Source organism: Canis lupus, chromosome 5 (assembly GCF_048164855.1).
Source record: "Canis lupus baileyi chromosome 5, mCanLup2.hap1, whole genome shotgun sequence".
Classification (NCBI taxonomy): domain Eukaryota; kingdom Metazoa; phylum Chordata; class Mammalia; order Carnivora; family Canidae; genus Canis; species Canis lupus.
Window position 1 is genome coordinate 69430677 of NC_132842.1, and position 17453 is coordinate 69448129.

A 17453-nucleotide genomic window follows, 5' to 3' on the forward strand; every position below is an offset into this window, starting at 1 on the left:
GTTGCCAACAGTAGTCACTGTGTGCAAATTTAAGCAGCCTCCTAACTGAGAGTTGATAGGGAGTGAGATGATACGTTTAATCGTGAAAACAAAGTGGGAAATTGTCTCCTGACTGGAGAGACCTGAGCACCATCTTTGGGAAGCAGAAGGAGAAACAGAGGGCCTCTGAAGGAGAAGGTTGAGGCTTGGGAAAATGGCCAACGGCAGACGGTGTCAAAGGGCAGTCACAAGACTACTCCCTAAAGTAAAATACCCACTGGCAGCTGGATCCTCAGTGTCAGATACTCCAGACACTCCATCCTCAGTGTCAGATAGTCCAGCAAGCTATAATTCCAAGATAGGATTAAGAATAAGTTTAAGAGGCTGAATGAAAAGACTTCGATAGATAAAAGGGAAAAGGTAAATCCCATGCATGTGGACACACACAGAGAACCACGATGACCAGGTAACAGACACATGGCAAGGAGAGCAAGACAACAAACGAAAGTGGCCTCATGGTATGCAGCAGGAGTACTGGCTGAGTGGAGGTCCTGTTTGCCAAAATGGAAAAGTCTAAGGGAGGAACCCGTGGGGACTGGTCTCTGCCCCTCAAGTTTGGACAAGTTTCACGTGTCTTGTTATCCATCCAACAAGAGATAGAGGGTGGGAGGCTGGATATATGAGTAGAGTTGAGGAGATAGGTCCAGCCTGGGGATGTGAGACTGGGAATCAGCATTTGGATGGTATTTAAAGTCATGAGACTAGATGTGATTATCAAAGGAGGCAGGCCACAAAGAATAGAGGTGAGCTCCTGGCCTTCTGACATTGAGGGAACAGAGGGATGAGGATCATGCAAAGATACCAGGGGAAAACCAGAAAGCCAGGAAGACATCCTGGAAGTGAAGAAAGCATTTCAAGGAGAAGGGGTGATCAGCTGTGTTTGCTTTGGTAAGACAGGGACTAGGAATCAACCACTGGATACATCAGTGGTGTGTGTGTTGGGGGTGGGGGTGCATGTGTGCACCCGCGTTCTGTGTGGGTTTCAGGGAGAATGGGATGAGAAGAACAAAGACACACAACTCTTCACAGAATTCTGCTGTAAAGGGAAAGAATAAGGAGGACAGTGTTGTGGTCAGCGCTGAAGAAGAATTTGAATATTCTGGAAAGAAAAAAGTTCCTGAAGAAATAAATTTCCAGGTAAAGCAGGGAGGAATGAGATTTGAGAAGACACTAAAATGGTTAGCATCGGAAAGGATTAGTGAGGGGTAGGAGGAGAGGGGACCTTTTTCTTTGCAAAAGGAAGAGAGAACAAAGAAGTGTACCTATCTCTAAGGAGATGATATCAGAGTTCATTTCAGATGCCTTTGATACTCTAAGTAAAATAGCATTATTTGTGAAAATGATGAGGATCTGGGAAATACAGTAGAATTACAGTAGTTAATATAAAACTGTGTATCTGATGGGGTGCCTCGGAAGCTCAGTCTGCCTCTTGATTTCAGCCCAGGTCGTGATCTCAGGGTCATGAAATTGAGCCCCAAGTTGGGTCCACGCTCAGTGTGGAGTCTGCTTGAGATTCTCTGTCTCCCTCTGCCCCTCCCTGCTGTGCTCTCTCTCTCCAAAATAAAAATAAATAAATAAAATCTTTAAAAGAAATTGTGCATCTGATTTTTGGTCCACTCTAATTTATACTTTGCACCTAAATCACAAGATTAAAGTGTAACAGCATGAGCTCAGCTTACAGCATAGTGATACCCAGTAAATATTTAAGGGATTTCTCGTGGGAAACTGCTTCATTGGTAGACTACAGCCATTGACAGGCAGGACAAGCTGCCATTTTTCTTTAACCTCCCCATCTATGGCTGAAGAAGTTTGTTCTTTGCCCTTGTAAAAAAGCAGGGCCCTCATAACTAAGGCAATTGATTTTGGTTTCTGTACAGGTCATTCACCTATTGTTTTTAAGCCCTCAAACTGTGTTTTGAGACTCTGTTCTGCTCTGATGGGGCTGAGAGGCTGCAAACTACATTACCCAGGATCTCTCATGAGCTGGCTTCCTGTAGGATATGGAATATGGGATGCAGAGGACCAGAACAAGAGGGAAACTTGCTGCTCTAGCTCTTTCACTTGCTGGTGGTTGCTGTAGTAGCAGCAGGGTGGCATGATTTTGGACACAGCAGCTCAGACAGATGCAGAATCTTTCTGGTGGTCCCAGCTCTGGTCAGAGTGGTACCTCTTCCACAGATCCAGGACTGACTGTCTCCAAAAGTGCAACAGGAGGTACATGCTCATTGGCTCCAGCTTCCAGGGGCATTAGCAGTCTATGATCTCTGAGTATCATTCCCTTCTTTTTGTTCCTCCAGCCCCCATCCTCATCTGTGCTTTTCCACATCTTCCCACACCTGTATCATTTCCAGTACTAAATTATCTTTGTCTGGAATATCCAGAATGGCTTTTGTTTTCTGGATAGGACTCTTACTATATAATCTTAGTAACAGAAAAGGTCTCAGGAAATGGACTTTTCCAAATAGGGTTCTGGGATTGGTCTGCTGACTGTTTTGAGCTCAAAGAGAATGATGGCCTTACTGTCACCGAAGAATGGAAATGTTGGCAATACAGGTCATGTGGTAGCATTATGGTTACTTATCAACATTTGCTTAAGGTGAAGTCCTACTGAAAGCAACAGCAACACTCTGGGTGATGCGGGGAAGGAGCTGCTGTATTTTACCACGATATTAGTAATGATGATTACAAGGACTCATCCTCATCAGATGAGTTGCTTCTGTCTGTACTAGGGAACTTACAGGAAGGCAATGATAAACTCCAAGTTTTAAAGTCAGCTCAAGTCACCATTAGAAAACCAGAGAACCTTAACAGTAGCCCTAAAGGAAACTCTGTGAAGCCAAAGGATAGCTAGAGCTAAAACCTAGATACTAATTATAATTGTGTGGGTTGTAAAATTCCAACATGAGTTTATTTTACATCTGACCAAGTGTCTTATGTGATGGGCATTGATTGTGAAAGAGAGCCTGAGATTGGGAATGGGAACATTTGAATAGATTCGGATGATCTGAGAAACTCAAGCCCTACAATCCCACGAGTCTCCTCCTTGCCAGGGAGCAGTATCTCCTTTGTCTGAGAAGACTAGCCTTCCCTCGCTTGAAGACTCTTTAATAACACACCTGAGGCAATGACCTTGCAAGGGGATGCCAATTTTCCTCCAGACACAATTTACCACCCCTCATTGCCACCAGACCATAGCCAGAATCAGCATTTCCTAGGGGGATAATGAAAAAGTATCACGTGGGAGGAGATAATTTATACATAAAATATTGCAAGACTTCCTAATTCACCTTGGCACAAACATGGGAATATGTTTTGTAATGGATTCTGAGGTATACAATGTTGCAACAGGCTGGATTTATTCATACAGGTATACTTACCAGAGATTGTGGATTTTATGTGTTACTTCAAATACTTGGGAATGGTTCTAAAAATCTGTTTCGGGATCCCTGGGTGGCGCAGCGGTTTGGCGCCTGCCTTTGGCCCAGGGCACGATCCTGGAGACCCGGGATCGAATCCCACTTCGGGCTCCCAGTGCATGGAGCCTGCTTCTCCCTCTGCCTATGTCTCTGTCTCTCTCTCTCTCTCTCTCTCTCTCTGTGACTATCATAAAATAAAAATAAAAAATTAAAAAAAAATAAAAATAAAAAAATAAAAATCTGTTTCATGGGCAGACCACAACTTGAACTCAAGGGTGGACTATATTCAGTGAAGTTGGGAAGCTAGAACTTCTGGCCTAATGTGGAGGAAGAAACCCAGATGTCCAGAGAATACTTCCTTCACTAAGATATTGTGGCTGTCACCTATAGGATGGAAATGACACAAAGGGAGATGTCTTCACTGAAATGGGGATGATGAGGTCCCAGAGTGACAAAGGCCAAGTGACAGTAGTTAAATGCCAGAGACAATGTGTATGCAATTACCATATACACAGCAGGGGTAGATCTTTGGTGATGGCTAGTTGATCATGTTGTCTCTAGGAATTATCTAGATGAACAGCTTACTAACACATTAAATTGATCTATATAACCAAAACATCCAACCAACCAACAACAACAACAAAAAAAAACTTTAGGTCTCTTGAGCAAGACTATGACCTGGTTTACCAATTTTGGAGCAAGATAGCCTGTCATATATACTTCAGACCTAAACTAATTTACAGAACTGGATTGACTGATTGATTATTATTTTTAAAAGATTGTATTTATTTATTTATTTGAGAGAGAGTGTGTGTGGGTGGGTGAGAAGGAGAGGGAGAGAAAATCTAAAGCAGACTCTGTACTGAGCACAGAGCCCAATGTGGCGTTCAATCCCACAACTGGTAGATCATGACCTGAGCCAAAACCAAAAGTCAGACACTTAGCTGACTGAGCCACCTAGGTGCCCGCAGACCTGGATTTATTGAACCTTTAATTGAAGAAGGATACTATACTACCACAAGTATATACTAGAACATTTTCTTCATGTCTTCCTCAAAGAGACTTGAAATACTGTCCTAGTAAGTCATTACTAAATTAATGTAAATGAAAGCATGTACTTAGATGGCTGAAGACTAGGAAAGTAAAAATATCTAGATTTTCCAGGGATTGCCAGATATTAGTTCTGAGTTGGTGTTAATCCCTGGGTACCTTAACACCACTGTGACCCACCAGTCAAGGGAGGGGCTTATTCAGGTCAATTGATAAATGGGGTTCTGGCCTGAGTTGATCTGACCTATGGTTATTTCTACACTTTCTAAAGTACAGTTCCCAGAAGCCCCACATTTACTCCCTGATCATGGTGTGAGGGCTATTACAGTAAGAAGGAACAAATATAAATTCTTCACTTCCTCTCCCTACCAGTATAAACTAAAACCAATATTGCATCTCTGAGGGATATGCAGAGATTAGTGCCACCAGCAAAGGCCTCAAAGATGTTACAGTGGTGATTCCTATCACTTCTGCATTTAATTCCCCATTTGGCCTCTACAGAAAGTAGAAGGGTCTTGGAGACTGACTGTAGATCACAGTGTCCTTAATCAATGAATAATTCTAATTATAGCAGTTTTCTAGATGTGATCTTTACATTGGAACAAATCAACATAGTAGCCAACATCTGGAATACAGCCATTGGCTTGGAGAGATGTTTTTGTCTCTATATGAATTAGCAAGAAACATGAGCAGCAGTTTGCTTTTACCCATCATGGACATCACACATTGATGATATCATGCTGACTGGACATATTGAGCAGAATGCAGAAGCTATCCTAAATACTTAGTAAGATCAATGCATGGCAGAAGGTAGGAGACAAAGACCATGAAGATTGAGGGTCCTCCCTCCTTGTTGAAATTTTTAGAGGGGGGGTTGTCACACGATCTGGGACAAGTTGAGATTAGCCCATGATAAAGTGAAAGACAAACTGTTGTACTTTATGCCACTCACCATAAAAAGTAAGTTGTAGGAATCTTTTGGTTCAGAAGCAACACTACAGGGACTCCTGGTTGGCTCAGCAGTTAAGCATCTGCCTTTGGCCCCAGGCATGATTCTGGAGTCCTGGGATCGAGTCCCGCATTGGGCTCCCTGCATGGAGCCTGCTTCTCCCTCTGCCTATCTCTCTGTGTCTCTCATGAATAAATGAAGAAGAAGCAGAAGAAGCAGAAGAAGAAGAAGGAGGAGGAGGAGGAGGAGGAGGGAGGAGGGAGGAAGGAGGAAGGAGGAAGGAGGAAGGAAGAAGGAAGAAGGAAGAAGGAAGAAGGAAGAGAAGAAGAAGGAGGAGGAGGAAGAAGAAGAAGAAGAAGGAGGAGGAGGAGGAGGGGGAGGAGGAGAAGAAGAAGAACTATACCTCATTTGGGTGCTATTCCAACCTATATACTGAGGAACTCATAAGATGGTGAGTTTTAATTGTGGCCCAGAGCAAGAAAAGATTCTGCAGAAGGTTTTAGATGTGCAAGTTGCTCTGCTACAGTGCAAGTTGTTCTGCTACACTGGCCTTAGGAGTGGTGTTAGAGGTCTGTGATAAACAGGGGATGCTGTATGGAGCCTATGATCAGCCCCAATAGGAGAATTATAGCCCTTAGAGAAAATCTGAGAGAAAATTCAGTACTTCTTGTATTAGGGTTCTCCAGAGAAACAGAACCAATGGAAGGCATATATATATATATATATATATATATATATATATATATATATATGATTTATTCTAAGGAATTGGTTCAAATGATTCTGGAGGAAAATAAGTCCAAAAATCTGCAGTTGGCAAGTTGGAGACCCAGGGGAGCTGACAGTGTAGTTTCAGTCCAAGACTGAAGGTCTGAGAATTGGGAGAACCAATGGAGTGAGTTCCAGTTCAAAGACTGGCAGGCTTGAGACCCAGAAAGAGCCAATGTTTCAGTTTGATCCAAAGGTAGGAAAAAAATAATGTCCCAGCTCAAGGCAGTCAGGAAGGAGGAAATACTCTTACTTGGTGGGAGGATCAGCCTTTTGTTCTATTTGGGTCTTCAACTGATTGGATGAGCCCACCCATATTAGGGAAGGCAATCTGCTTTACTATCAGTTGAAACTTAAATGCATTCAAAATCATTCTCAGAAACACGCAGAATAACATTTGATCAAATTACTGAGTACACTGTAGATCAGCCAAGCTGACACATAAAATTAACCATCATACCTCTCTAACAGATAACTATTCTCCTTTTGCAAAAGAGTTTTTGGCATGCCACCAGGTCCTCTTATGCCTGACCAGGGACATCAGGTGGCTATGCCTGAGTTGCCTATCATGGGTGTTACTGATGCACCAAATTGTACGTGTGGGCATGTGCAGCAGCATTCCATCATCAAGGTGAAATGTTATGTACAAGGTTGGACCGAACAGGTCCTGAACCTACAAGTAAGTTCATGAGCAGGGGGCACATGCCACAGCTCCTACTCCTAGTATACTGCTGCCTTTCCTCCTCTCACACATATGGTTGTTGAGTTCTCTAAACTAGCTGACTGAGGAAGAAGAAATTAAAGTCTGATTTACAGATGGTTCTGCACAATATACTGGCAGCAGCTGGGAGTGGATGGCAGAAGCATCACAGCTCCAATCAGGAGTGTCCCCAAAAGATACTGGTAAAGGAAATCTCCCCAGGGAGCATCTGATTGTCCACTCTGCATGGACAAAGAGATAGAAGAAATAGACAACAGGCAGAAATTTTACCTTGATCCGTGGACAATGGCTAACAAGTTGGCCAAACAATCAAGGATTTAGGAAGAACTGGATAGAAGGACTGGTGGCCATGTGAGGAAGAGGTATGTGCAGAAAAGGCAGGGGAATATACCTCTTGGAGTGGCCACAGCGTATAAAGTCTTAGTGCTCAAGTGAATATTTAATAAAGGGTACCCACTACAGAGGAGTCTTTCAGAAATCAGGTGGACAAGATGACCTGTTCTGTGGCTGTCAGCCAGCCTCTTCCCTGGCTACCATGAAGCCTGCCATCTACTCTGGCACCTAGAAGCAGCTCACCTGATAAAATGGTAGAATAACCAATGGAATACTCCGATATGACCCCATTTGAGAGATGATACCCCGAGAAATAGGGGTGCTATATGCTTGTAACCACAGACCAATATATAATGCTATTTTTTCCATAGTTACAATATTTAATTTTAGAAATCAAGGATTGGGGCAGCCCGGTGGCGCAGCGGTTTAGCGCCCACGGCAGCCCGGAGTTTGATCCTGGGGACCTAGATCGAGTCCCACATCGGGCTCTCTGCATGGAGCCTGCTTCTCCCTCTGCCTGTGCCTCTGCCCACTCCCCCCCCTTGAATAAATAAATAAAATCTTTCAAAAAAATAGAAATCAAGGATTGGAAGTGTTTTCACTTTGGCCTCTAATAACTCACTTACAGAATTTTTACTTCTGGTACCTGACAAGGTCTTAGCTCCCAAGATAGGAATACTTCTCACAAAGAAACATCACATAATTCCACTTAAAAAGTCTTTTTAAGGGAGACAGGGGCAGAGGGAGAGAGAAACAGAATCTTAAGCAAGCTCCATGCCCAGTGTGGAGCCTGACTCAGGGCTCCATCTCACAACCCTGACATTATGACCCAAACAGAAATCAAGAGTTGGATGCTTAAGCAACTGAGCCACCTAGGTGTCCTGATTCCATTAATTTTTTTAAAAAGATTTTATTTATTTATTCATGAGAGACACAGAAAGAGAGGCAGAGACAGAAGTAGGCTCCCTGCAGGGAGCCTGATGTGGGACTCAATCTCAGGACTCCAGGATCACAACCTGAACTGAAGGCAGATGCTCAACCCCTGAGCCACCCAGGTGTCCCCCAATTCCATTAAATTTGATTATAACTGACCTAAAAGTGGAATTAACATCTCCCATTTTGGGAGAGGCTAAGGGTTTTTTTGGGGGAAGGGGGTACCAAGGATAGTTACATATTGTAAAGCAGATTCGTGAATTTGTTTAGAATTTTAAAAATGGTGGGGTGGTGCCTTGATGGTGCAGTGGGTTGTGGTCTCAGGGTTGTGAGATTGAGCCCCATGTCAGGCTCTGTGCTCAGCAAGGAATCTGCTTAACATGTTCTCTCTCTCACTCTCTGCCCCTCCCACTCATGTATGCACACACTCTCTCTCTAAAAATAAATAAGTAAATCTTATTAAAAAAAAGGAATTTTAAATATGGGAAGAGTGATGTATATAGCTGCCCAGAGGGTAGACTATGCTGGATATTTACATGTCTCTCCGCTCAATGCCTGCCATGCTCTACTCTCTACTGATGGAATTGGAATTCTGCAAATGACATTTCCCAGGCTTCCTTCCTTGCAGCTGGGTTCCTGTTTGATCCTATCAATAGGAAGCACTGATAGGAAATCAGTAGAAGGAAAAGAAGTTTCCTGTTTTGGGCGGTGGAAATTCAGCAATTGTCAGTGGCTGCTGGCTGTTGGATATAGTGGCATAGGGGTGGGTGGTTCTGGACTCCATAGCCTTTCTATCATTTGGACTTTCCATCTCTGATAAAAGTGGCACCTCTTTGGCAGACCCAGAACTGACCACAACAGCAGCTCAACTGCCCAGCAGCCAGCACAGACTTGTGGGCTCCAGGTGAGGGGCACAGCAGCTTCTGAGGTATAATTAAAATCCTTCTTGCTTTCTCTGGGCCTTCTTTTCCATTTTGCTGTTCTAGCTTTTCTTAGACTTTTGGAACTGACTTCATATACTAAATTCCCTCTCTTCGAAATATCCAGAATGGTTTCTGTTTTCCTGACTAAACCCTGACTGATAACATTTCTAGGACCAAAAATAGATAAATCAGCTGTCTAAGAAAAGGATCTATCCTGAAACTTCCCCTTCTGGACAAATGACATATTATCATTCCTCTCAGAGTCTCTCTTACCTTTAATTTCTTAGAAACAATCCTAGTTGATTAGAAACGGTGTTTATTTTTGCCCTTAACTTCTTTAGGCAAAATTTTAAACACTTACCAAAGCAGGGTAGGTAATATTAGGAATGCTTGCGTACTTAATAACTGGCTTTCACACTTAAAATTTTGCTAATTTTCTGTCTTCTCTCTGCTTCGATTTTTTCCCCCCAGAATATGTAAAAATCAGATCACAGGCATGAAGTCATGTTACCTATAACCTTTCAGGTATACTTCTACATGATCCTCCTTCCATTTCTGTTATTATACTTAGACCTCTATTGTTTTTGTGTGCACAGCACCCCCTTTCTCTTCCTCAGCACAGGATTCCTTCCACAACTTGGTGGTGCTGCTCATTCCTTGGCCTTGCTGACTCCATGGACACATGACCAGACTGGTCAGTCTGAGTCTTCCTTTAGGGTGTATCATGGAAGCTAGAGAATGAAGCTCTTACTGTAGGAGGGCATGGGCCTTAACAATCATAAAAGCCTAGGACTACAAAAAATTACCTTCCACAAGTGAGAAACCCACCTAAGAGTGATGTTAATACAGAGGAAAGCCAGACAAAACTGTTCTAGAGTCCTGATGACATTATCCTAATTCCTGGCCCCAGCAATGTCTAAAGCCGATGTTCCTTCTAGGTTTATAGTTACAAGAGCCAGTACATTTCCTTTTCTGTTGAAATTTGAGTTTCTATAATGTGTGAACACGAATTATTTATTCCTAATTTGTGACACCATCCACGGCTGCAACTGTAGCCCATTTAAGAATACTCTATTTAGGGATCCCTGCGTGGCGCAGCGGTTTGGCGCCTGCCTTTGGCCCAGGGCGGATCCTGGAGACCCGGGATCGAGTCCCACGTCGGGCTCCCGGTGCATGGAGCCTGCTTCTCCCTCTGCCTGTGTCTCTGCCTCTCTCTCTCTCTCTGTGACTATCATAAATAAATAAACATTTAAAAAAAAAAAAAAGAATACTCTATTTAGCAGAGAGAACACAATTCTATCAATGGAAACATTAATCTAATGTACTCAGAGCAATGCAGATTAAGATATCACTAAAGCATAGTCTCTGGTACGGCTATGTTGCAGTTGCTTTTTCCTTTGTATCCCCCAAAGTCCTAGCATACCTGTGGGCAAAGTTTCCTTTAGCTTCATTCATTTACATAGTTGTGAATCATTTCTCTGCAGGCTACAATAACTTTATGGTACTTTCCATGATGTCAGAAGTCTTCCACCAGTCTCTAATTAACAGTTGACAAGTTTTTTGAAGGTGTTTCCCTGGCTCAAGCCACTGTAAAATACCCATTTTAAAATCTAAGGTACTATCTATGTGTAACACTCTTATAGTAACTTTGGCCTTAACACTTGCATACCTGGGATAAGTCATTATGGGTTAAAATCATTCAGCAAACAGGTAATAATGACAGAAGGGGAGACCATGGCCTAGGAACACAAACAGATTAGAGCGCCCTCTCAAACTCAGGAACATACAATCTGCTAAATCAGCTCTCATTAGTGCTAACTATATTGAACTGCCTGGGCAGTTATTTTAAAAATGCATTAACTACAATTCAGTACTGTATCAAATTTATAAATATAAACATATTTAGAAGTGAAGAGCACTCTAGTAAATTAATGCTCAAGAAGCTATGTCTATAATGAAGTTTCGTCCATGTTTAATGTAATCCAGATTCTAGTTAATAGTAGGCTTCAAAATCCCATTTCAAAATCCAGAAATTATTATATAAAAAAGATTGAATCACATGGTTAGAGATTGAGGCCTTTGCATTCTTATTGTATGGACTCAGCTTTTTCTGAGTTCGTGTATGTCTCCAGAGCACAGAGAAACAAGAATACTATGCTAACAGAAAACATACTCAGGGCTGTGTCATATACTTGCCAAAACAAGACACCCGGGAATATTGCTAGAGAAGCATCAGATCAATACCCAATTTTTTACTATCATGTCCTGTCAGTTAAAATCTAATAATTCCTCTATTCTCATTTGAAACATGGTCATGGGTCATGACTTTACAACTTTTTGCTATTATAAATGATGCTGCAATGAATACCTTTGCACACAGATCTTTGAGCACTTGTGAAATAACCTGATTCCTAGAAATGGAGTTGCTGAGTGAGTACAATTTACCTTCCCAAAATATTATATCAATTTATATCTTCACCAATACTGAAGAGTATCTTTTTTTTCCTCCAACACTTTCATTAACTCCAGGTGTTCTCTCTTTATTTATTACTATTTTTTAAGACCTTATTTATTTATTCATGAGAGACACACAGAGAGAGGCAGAGACATAGACAGAGGGAGAAGCAGACTCCTCACAGGTAGCCCAATGTGGGACTCGATCCTTAGACCCTAGGAACAGGCCCTGAGCTGAAGGCAGACACTCAATGTCTGAGCCACCCAGGTGTCGAGAGATGTTATCTCTTTAAAGTGCTTTAGCAGGGGATCCCTGGGTGGCTCAGCAGTTTAGCGCCTGCCTGCCTTTGATCCAAGGCGTGATCCTGGGATCAAGTCCCACATCAGGCTCCCTGCATGGAGCCTGCTTCTCCCTCTGCCTGTGTCTCTACCTCTCTCAATCTCTGTGTCTCTCATGAATAAATAAATAAAATCTTTATTTAAAAAAAGTGCTTTCCATCTACCCTTAGGGAAAAATACCAGAAAAATATCCATACTATTATTTAACATTGTCCTGGAAGCACTAGCCAATGACTTAGGCAAGATAATTTAATATAAAGTATGAATGTTGGAAATTGGAAAGGATGAAAGTTATTGTTATCACAGGTGATAGGTATCTTTAAAATGCAAAAGTTAAGGGATGCCTGGGTGGCTTAGCGGTTAAGCGTCTGCCTTCTGGCTCAGGGCATGATCGTGGAGTCCCAGGATCAAGTCCCACATCGGGCTCCCTGCATGGAGCCTGCTTCTCCCTCTGCCTATGTCTCTGCCTTTCTCTCTCTCTGTCTCTCATAATAAATAAAATATTTTTTAAAATGCAAAAGTAGGGGCACCTGGGTAGCTCAGTCAGATGTCCGACTCTTGGTCTCAGCTGAGGTCTTGATCTCGGTCATGAGTTCAAGCCCCATACTGGGCTCCATGCTGGGCATGAAGACTACTTAAAAAAATGCAAAAGTTAGAAAACTATTTCCTAAAGTAAAATTCTTAGGTTTTTGTCATGTTGGAGTAACTGGTACTAGACTTGGCATACTGCTATAAATAATTAGAAAACTGTATAAAATATGTGAAAATAATGTTCTTGACAATAAAAAAAAAAAAAACAGGAAAAGTGGGACTATGATCTCTGAGGATCAAATGAAGTAAGCCAACCACTTTAGTCTTCTGGATTATGATACTGGATGTGGAAATCAAAAGGGGACTGAACAGGGGCACCTGATTGGCTGGCTCAGTCCAAGGAGAATGTGACTCTTGATCTCTGGGTTGGGAGTTCAAGCCCCACCATGTTGGGTGTGGAGCCTATATAAAGAGCAGAAGGGAGCGGGAGCTAAGTTCACAAGGGCTGAGGTACCTGGAAGTTGTAGGTTAATATGTACCAGAGGGAAAAAAAAGAAAAGAAAAAGAAAAAAATTTAAAAATTAAAAAAAAATATATACCAGAGGAGACAACTACACAGGCAAGAGGGTCAATAAATCTGTTTAGGAGTATCCTAAATCTGAAAAAAAAAAAAAAAAAAAAAAAAAGGAGTATCCTAAATCTGTGCTAAACACTAATCTCCACGTGTGGTGTGACACTTCGAGTCTGAGTAAAGAGACTAAGCAGAAAAATTCTCAGAGCTCACAGAGAATTAAGAGGAAAGTTTTGACCAGCCACAGTAAGAACTCTTCACTGAACACTCAGGGCATTAAATAGAGACCCCAGAATAGTAATACCTTAGTAGGACTAACCTAACAGTAAAGATCATTCTAGAACTGTCCCCCAAACTAAAAAACAAGCCTTAAATCATCAACTAACTTTTTTTTTTTTAAAGATTTTATTTATTTATTCATGAGAGACACGGAGACAGAGGCTGAGACACAGGCAGAGGGAGAAGCAGGCTCCATGTAGGGAGTTCGGTGCAGGACTCAATCCCAGGAATCCAGGATCACACCATGGGCCGAAGGCAGGCACTAAACCACTGAGTCACCCAGGAATCCCCAAATCATCAACTAACTTAGCAACTTAACTAACAAACCAAAAATTCAAGTCTTTTTTTTTTTTTTTTTTAAAGATTTTTATTTATTTATTCATGATAGTCACAGAGAGAGAGAGAGAGGCAGAGACACAGGCAGAGGGAGAAGCAGGCTCCATGCACCGGGGGCCCGATGTGGGATTCGATCCCGGGTCTCCAGGATCGCGCCCTGGGCCAAAGGCAGGCGCCAAACCGCTGCGCCACCCAGGGATCCCCAAAAATTCAAGTCTTAAAGACATGAAATTCAGACACTCAAAAACACATTTACTTTGTCCATCATTCAATCAAAAATTACTTAGACATGTGTAAAAAGTCCTGTTTAGGATCAGAAGAAAAATTAATCAATAGACCCAGAAATGAATGCTAGACTTAGCAAAGATGTAAAAACAATTATACATACATTCAAAATTTAAAGAAAAATATGAATAATATAGAGAAATAGAAGATATAAAAAATAATAAAGTAAAATTCCTAGAAACAAAAAATACAATATCTGAAATAAAAAATTCATTAGATGGGCTTAAGAATAGCAGGTTACGAAATATAGAAGAATAATCCATGAATGTGAAGACATAAAAATGGATTATTTGGTATAAAAAAAGGTCTGATAAAAAATGAGAAGAGCCTTAGTGACATGTGGAACAATATCAAATGATTTAATATGTTTGTAGTTGAGGTTCTGGAAAAGATGGAAGCAGAAAAATATTTGAAGAAAAGATGAGAAACAGAAATATACTATACATCAGAGGAGAAACAAATACACTATACATCAGAGGTTTGCAAACTTGCTGTAAAAGGCAAGATGGTAAATATATTAGGTTTTACAAGCTAACAGTCTCTTGCACTCAACTCTGCCACTGTAGCACAAAATATACCATAAACAACATGTAAATGAATGGCTGTGGTTTTATTTATAAAAGCAGGTAGGGAACCAGACTTGACCTGAAGACTGCAGTTTGCCAGACTCTGTTATATAAGAAATGGTGTGATGTGATGAGTTATAAGTAAAAGGCATACTGTGATGAGGGAAATGTATATTGTAACCCCTAGAATAACCATCAAATGTAAAAGAGATTAAAGTAATAAGCCCAACAGTGGAGATAAAATGGACATAAAGTGGAGAATACAAAAATTACTCAACATTCTTTACTGAGGCAGAATAAGGAAATGCAGGAAAAGAGGAACAAAAACAGATGACATAAATAAAAAACAAACAGGAAGATGTTACATTTAAATCCAATTATACTGATAATTATATTAAATGCAAATATTCAGAACTCCACTTAAAAGGATTATCAGACTGGATGAAAAATGATCAAATATATGCCCATCTATAAGAAATTCACCTTAACTATAAAGATATAGATGTTAAGAGTAAATAAATGTAAAAAGGACACCATGAAAACACTAATTGTAAGAGAGATAGTTATATTAATACTTGACAAAGTAGACAGTTAAAAAGATTTTATAATTATAAAAATATTAATTCACTGAAAAAATATAACCAACAATATCTATGTACCAAATAACAGAGGTTCAAAATACAGAAAGCAAAATCTGGCAGAAGTGAAGAGAAATACTAAAATTCATATTTATTATTGTATATTTCAACAGTCCTCTCTTAGGAAACAGATAGAAGGAACAGATGGAAAAATCTATAAGTATATAAAACACTCAACCAACACTATCAACCATGTGTCCAAATTGACATTTACAGAACACTCTATACATAACAGCAGCAAAATACACATTCTTTTAAAGTACATTTCAAACATTTACCAAGACAGACCACAGACTTGGCCATAAAACAACTTTTAATATAGCTAAAGAATTGCAATCATATAAAGTATATTCTCTGATCGTATGGAATCACATTAGACATCAATAGCAAATGAAGATACCCCCAAATTTGGAAATTGAAGACTAAACTTCTAAATAACCTACATGTAAAGGAAATCACAAGCAATATTAGAAAATATTTTGAAGTGCATGAAAAGACAATATATCAAAACTTGTTTGCAGTTAAAGCAGTGTTTAGAGGGAAAGTATAGCTTCAAATGCTTATATTAAAAAAGAAAAAAGTTCTAAAACTCAGTGAAGTTTCTACATAAGAAGCTAGAAAAAGGAGATCAAATTAAACCCAACATAAGGAGAAGGAAAAAAATTAAATAAAGACAAGATTAGAAATAAATGAAATAGAAACTGACCAAATGAGGGACGCCTGGGTGGCTTAGCAGTAGAGCGCCTGCCTTTGGCGGGGGAGTGACCCTAGAGTCCCAGGATCAAGTCCCACATCGTTGGGGTCCCTGCATGGGGCCTGCTCCTCCCTCTGCCTGCCTCTGCCTCTCTCTCTCTCTCTCTCTCATAAATAAATAAAATCTTAAAAAAAAAAAAAAAGAAACTGAGCAAATGAGAGAAGAAAATCAATGAAACCAAAAGCTAGTTCTCTATACCAATATCAATAAATTGATCAACAGCAATAAAACATATCAATATCAATGAAATTTATCAACATCTAACATGACCAATTAATAAAAAAAGAAAAAATTCAAAATTACCAATATCAGGAATAAAAGAGGGAATACATTATTATAGATCCTACAGATATTTAAAAAAACAAAAAATAGGGACGCCTGGGTGGCTGAGCAGTTGAGCATCTGCCTTTGGCTCAGGGAGTGATCCTGGAATCCCGGATCAAGTTCTGCATCTGGCTTCCTGCTGGGAGCCTGCTTCTCCCTCTGCCTGTGTCTCTGCCTCTCTCTCTCTGTGTCTCTCATGAACAAATAAATAAATCTTAATAAAAAAATTTATGAATGACTCTTTGCCAATAAATTCAGCAATTTAGATAAAATGAATACTTTTTAAATTAAATTAAAAACAATTTTTAGAGAGGGAGGGGAGGACAGAGGAAGAGGGAGAGAGAGAGAATCTTAAGCACGTTCCATGCCCAGCACAGAGCCCAATGTAGGGCTCAATCTCACCACCCTGAGATCATGACCTAAGCCGAAATCAAGAGTCAGATACTTAACCAACTGAGTCACCCAGGGAGTCCGATGAACTCATTTCTTAAGAGATATAAATGGTCAAAACTGATAAAAGAGAAAATAAAAAGTCTGACTAGCCATATGTCAATTAAAGAAACATAATACTAAAGAAATCGAAAATGTAATTTAAAATCTGCCCACAGCCCGGGGTGTGATCCTGGAGACCCTGGATCGGGTCCCGCGTCGGGCTCTCTGTGTGATGCCTGCTTCTCCCTCTGCCTGTGTCTCTGCCTCTCTCTCTCTGTCTCTATGAATAAATAAATAAAATCTTAAAAATAAATAAATAAATAAATAAATAAATAAATAAATAAATAAATAAATAAATAAAATCTGTCCACAGGGGATCCCTGGGTGGCTCAGCGGTTTGGCGCCTGCCTTTGGCCCAGGGCGCGATCCTGGAGTCTCGGGATCGAGTCCCGCAGTCGGGCTCCCTGCATGGAGCCTGCTTCTCCCTCCTCCTGTGTCTCTGCCTCTCTGTCTCTTTCTCTCTCTATCATAAACGAATAAATAAATCTTAAAAAATAAAATAAAATAAAATAAAATAAAATAAAATAAAATAAAATAAAATAAAATAAAATAAAATAAAAATAAATAAATAAAATCTGCCCACAAAAAGACTCCAATCCCAAATGGCTTCAATATTAAATTCTATTAGACATTTAAGACATAATACATATCCCATACAAACACCGGGAAACAGGAAAGGAGGAAAATTTCCCAACTCTTTCTACGGGACCAGTATTACTATCTAAACCAAAGACACTCTAAGAAAAGAAAAC

The 17453-nt window shown here is 40.4% G+C and overlaps 1 protein-coding gene across 5 annotated transcripts in view; it reads right to left on the reverse strand.

Moving 5' to 3' along the window:
• The window catches only part of ZBTB8A (zinc finger and BTB domain containing 8A), a 62711-nt gene that overhangs the window by 21882 nt on the left and 23376 nt on the right, over positions 1-17453 (reverse strand). Inside the window, exon 1 of one of the 5 annotated variants that reach the window (XM_072827245.1) lies at positions 12456-12556. The exons of the other annotated variants lie outside the window; for them this stretch is intronic. The gene's annotated coding sequence lies outside the window, so the exon portion shown is untranslated. Of the gene's footprint in view, positions 1-12455; positions 12557-17453 lie in introns of those variants that run through there. 5 annotated transcript variants of the gene reach the window in all.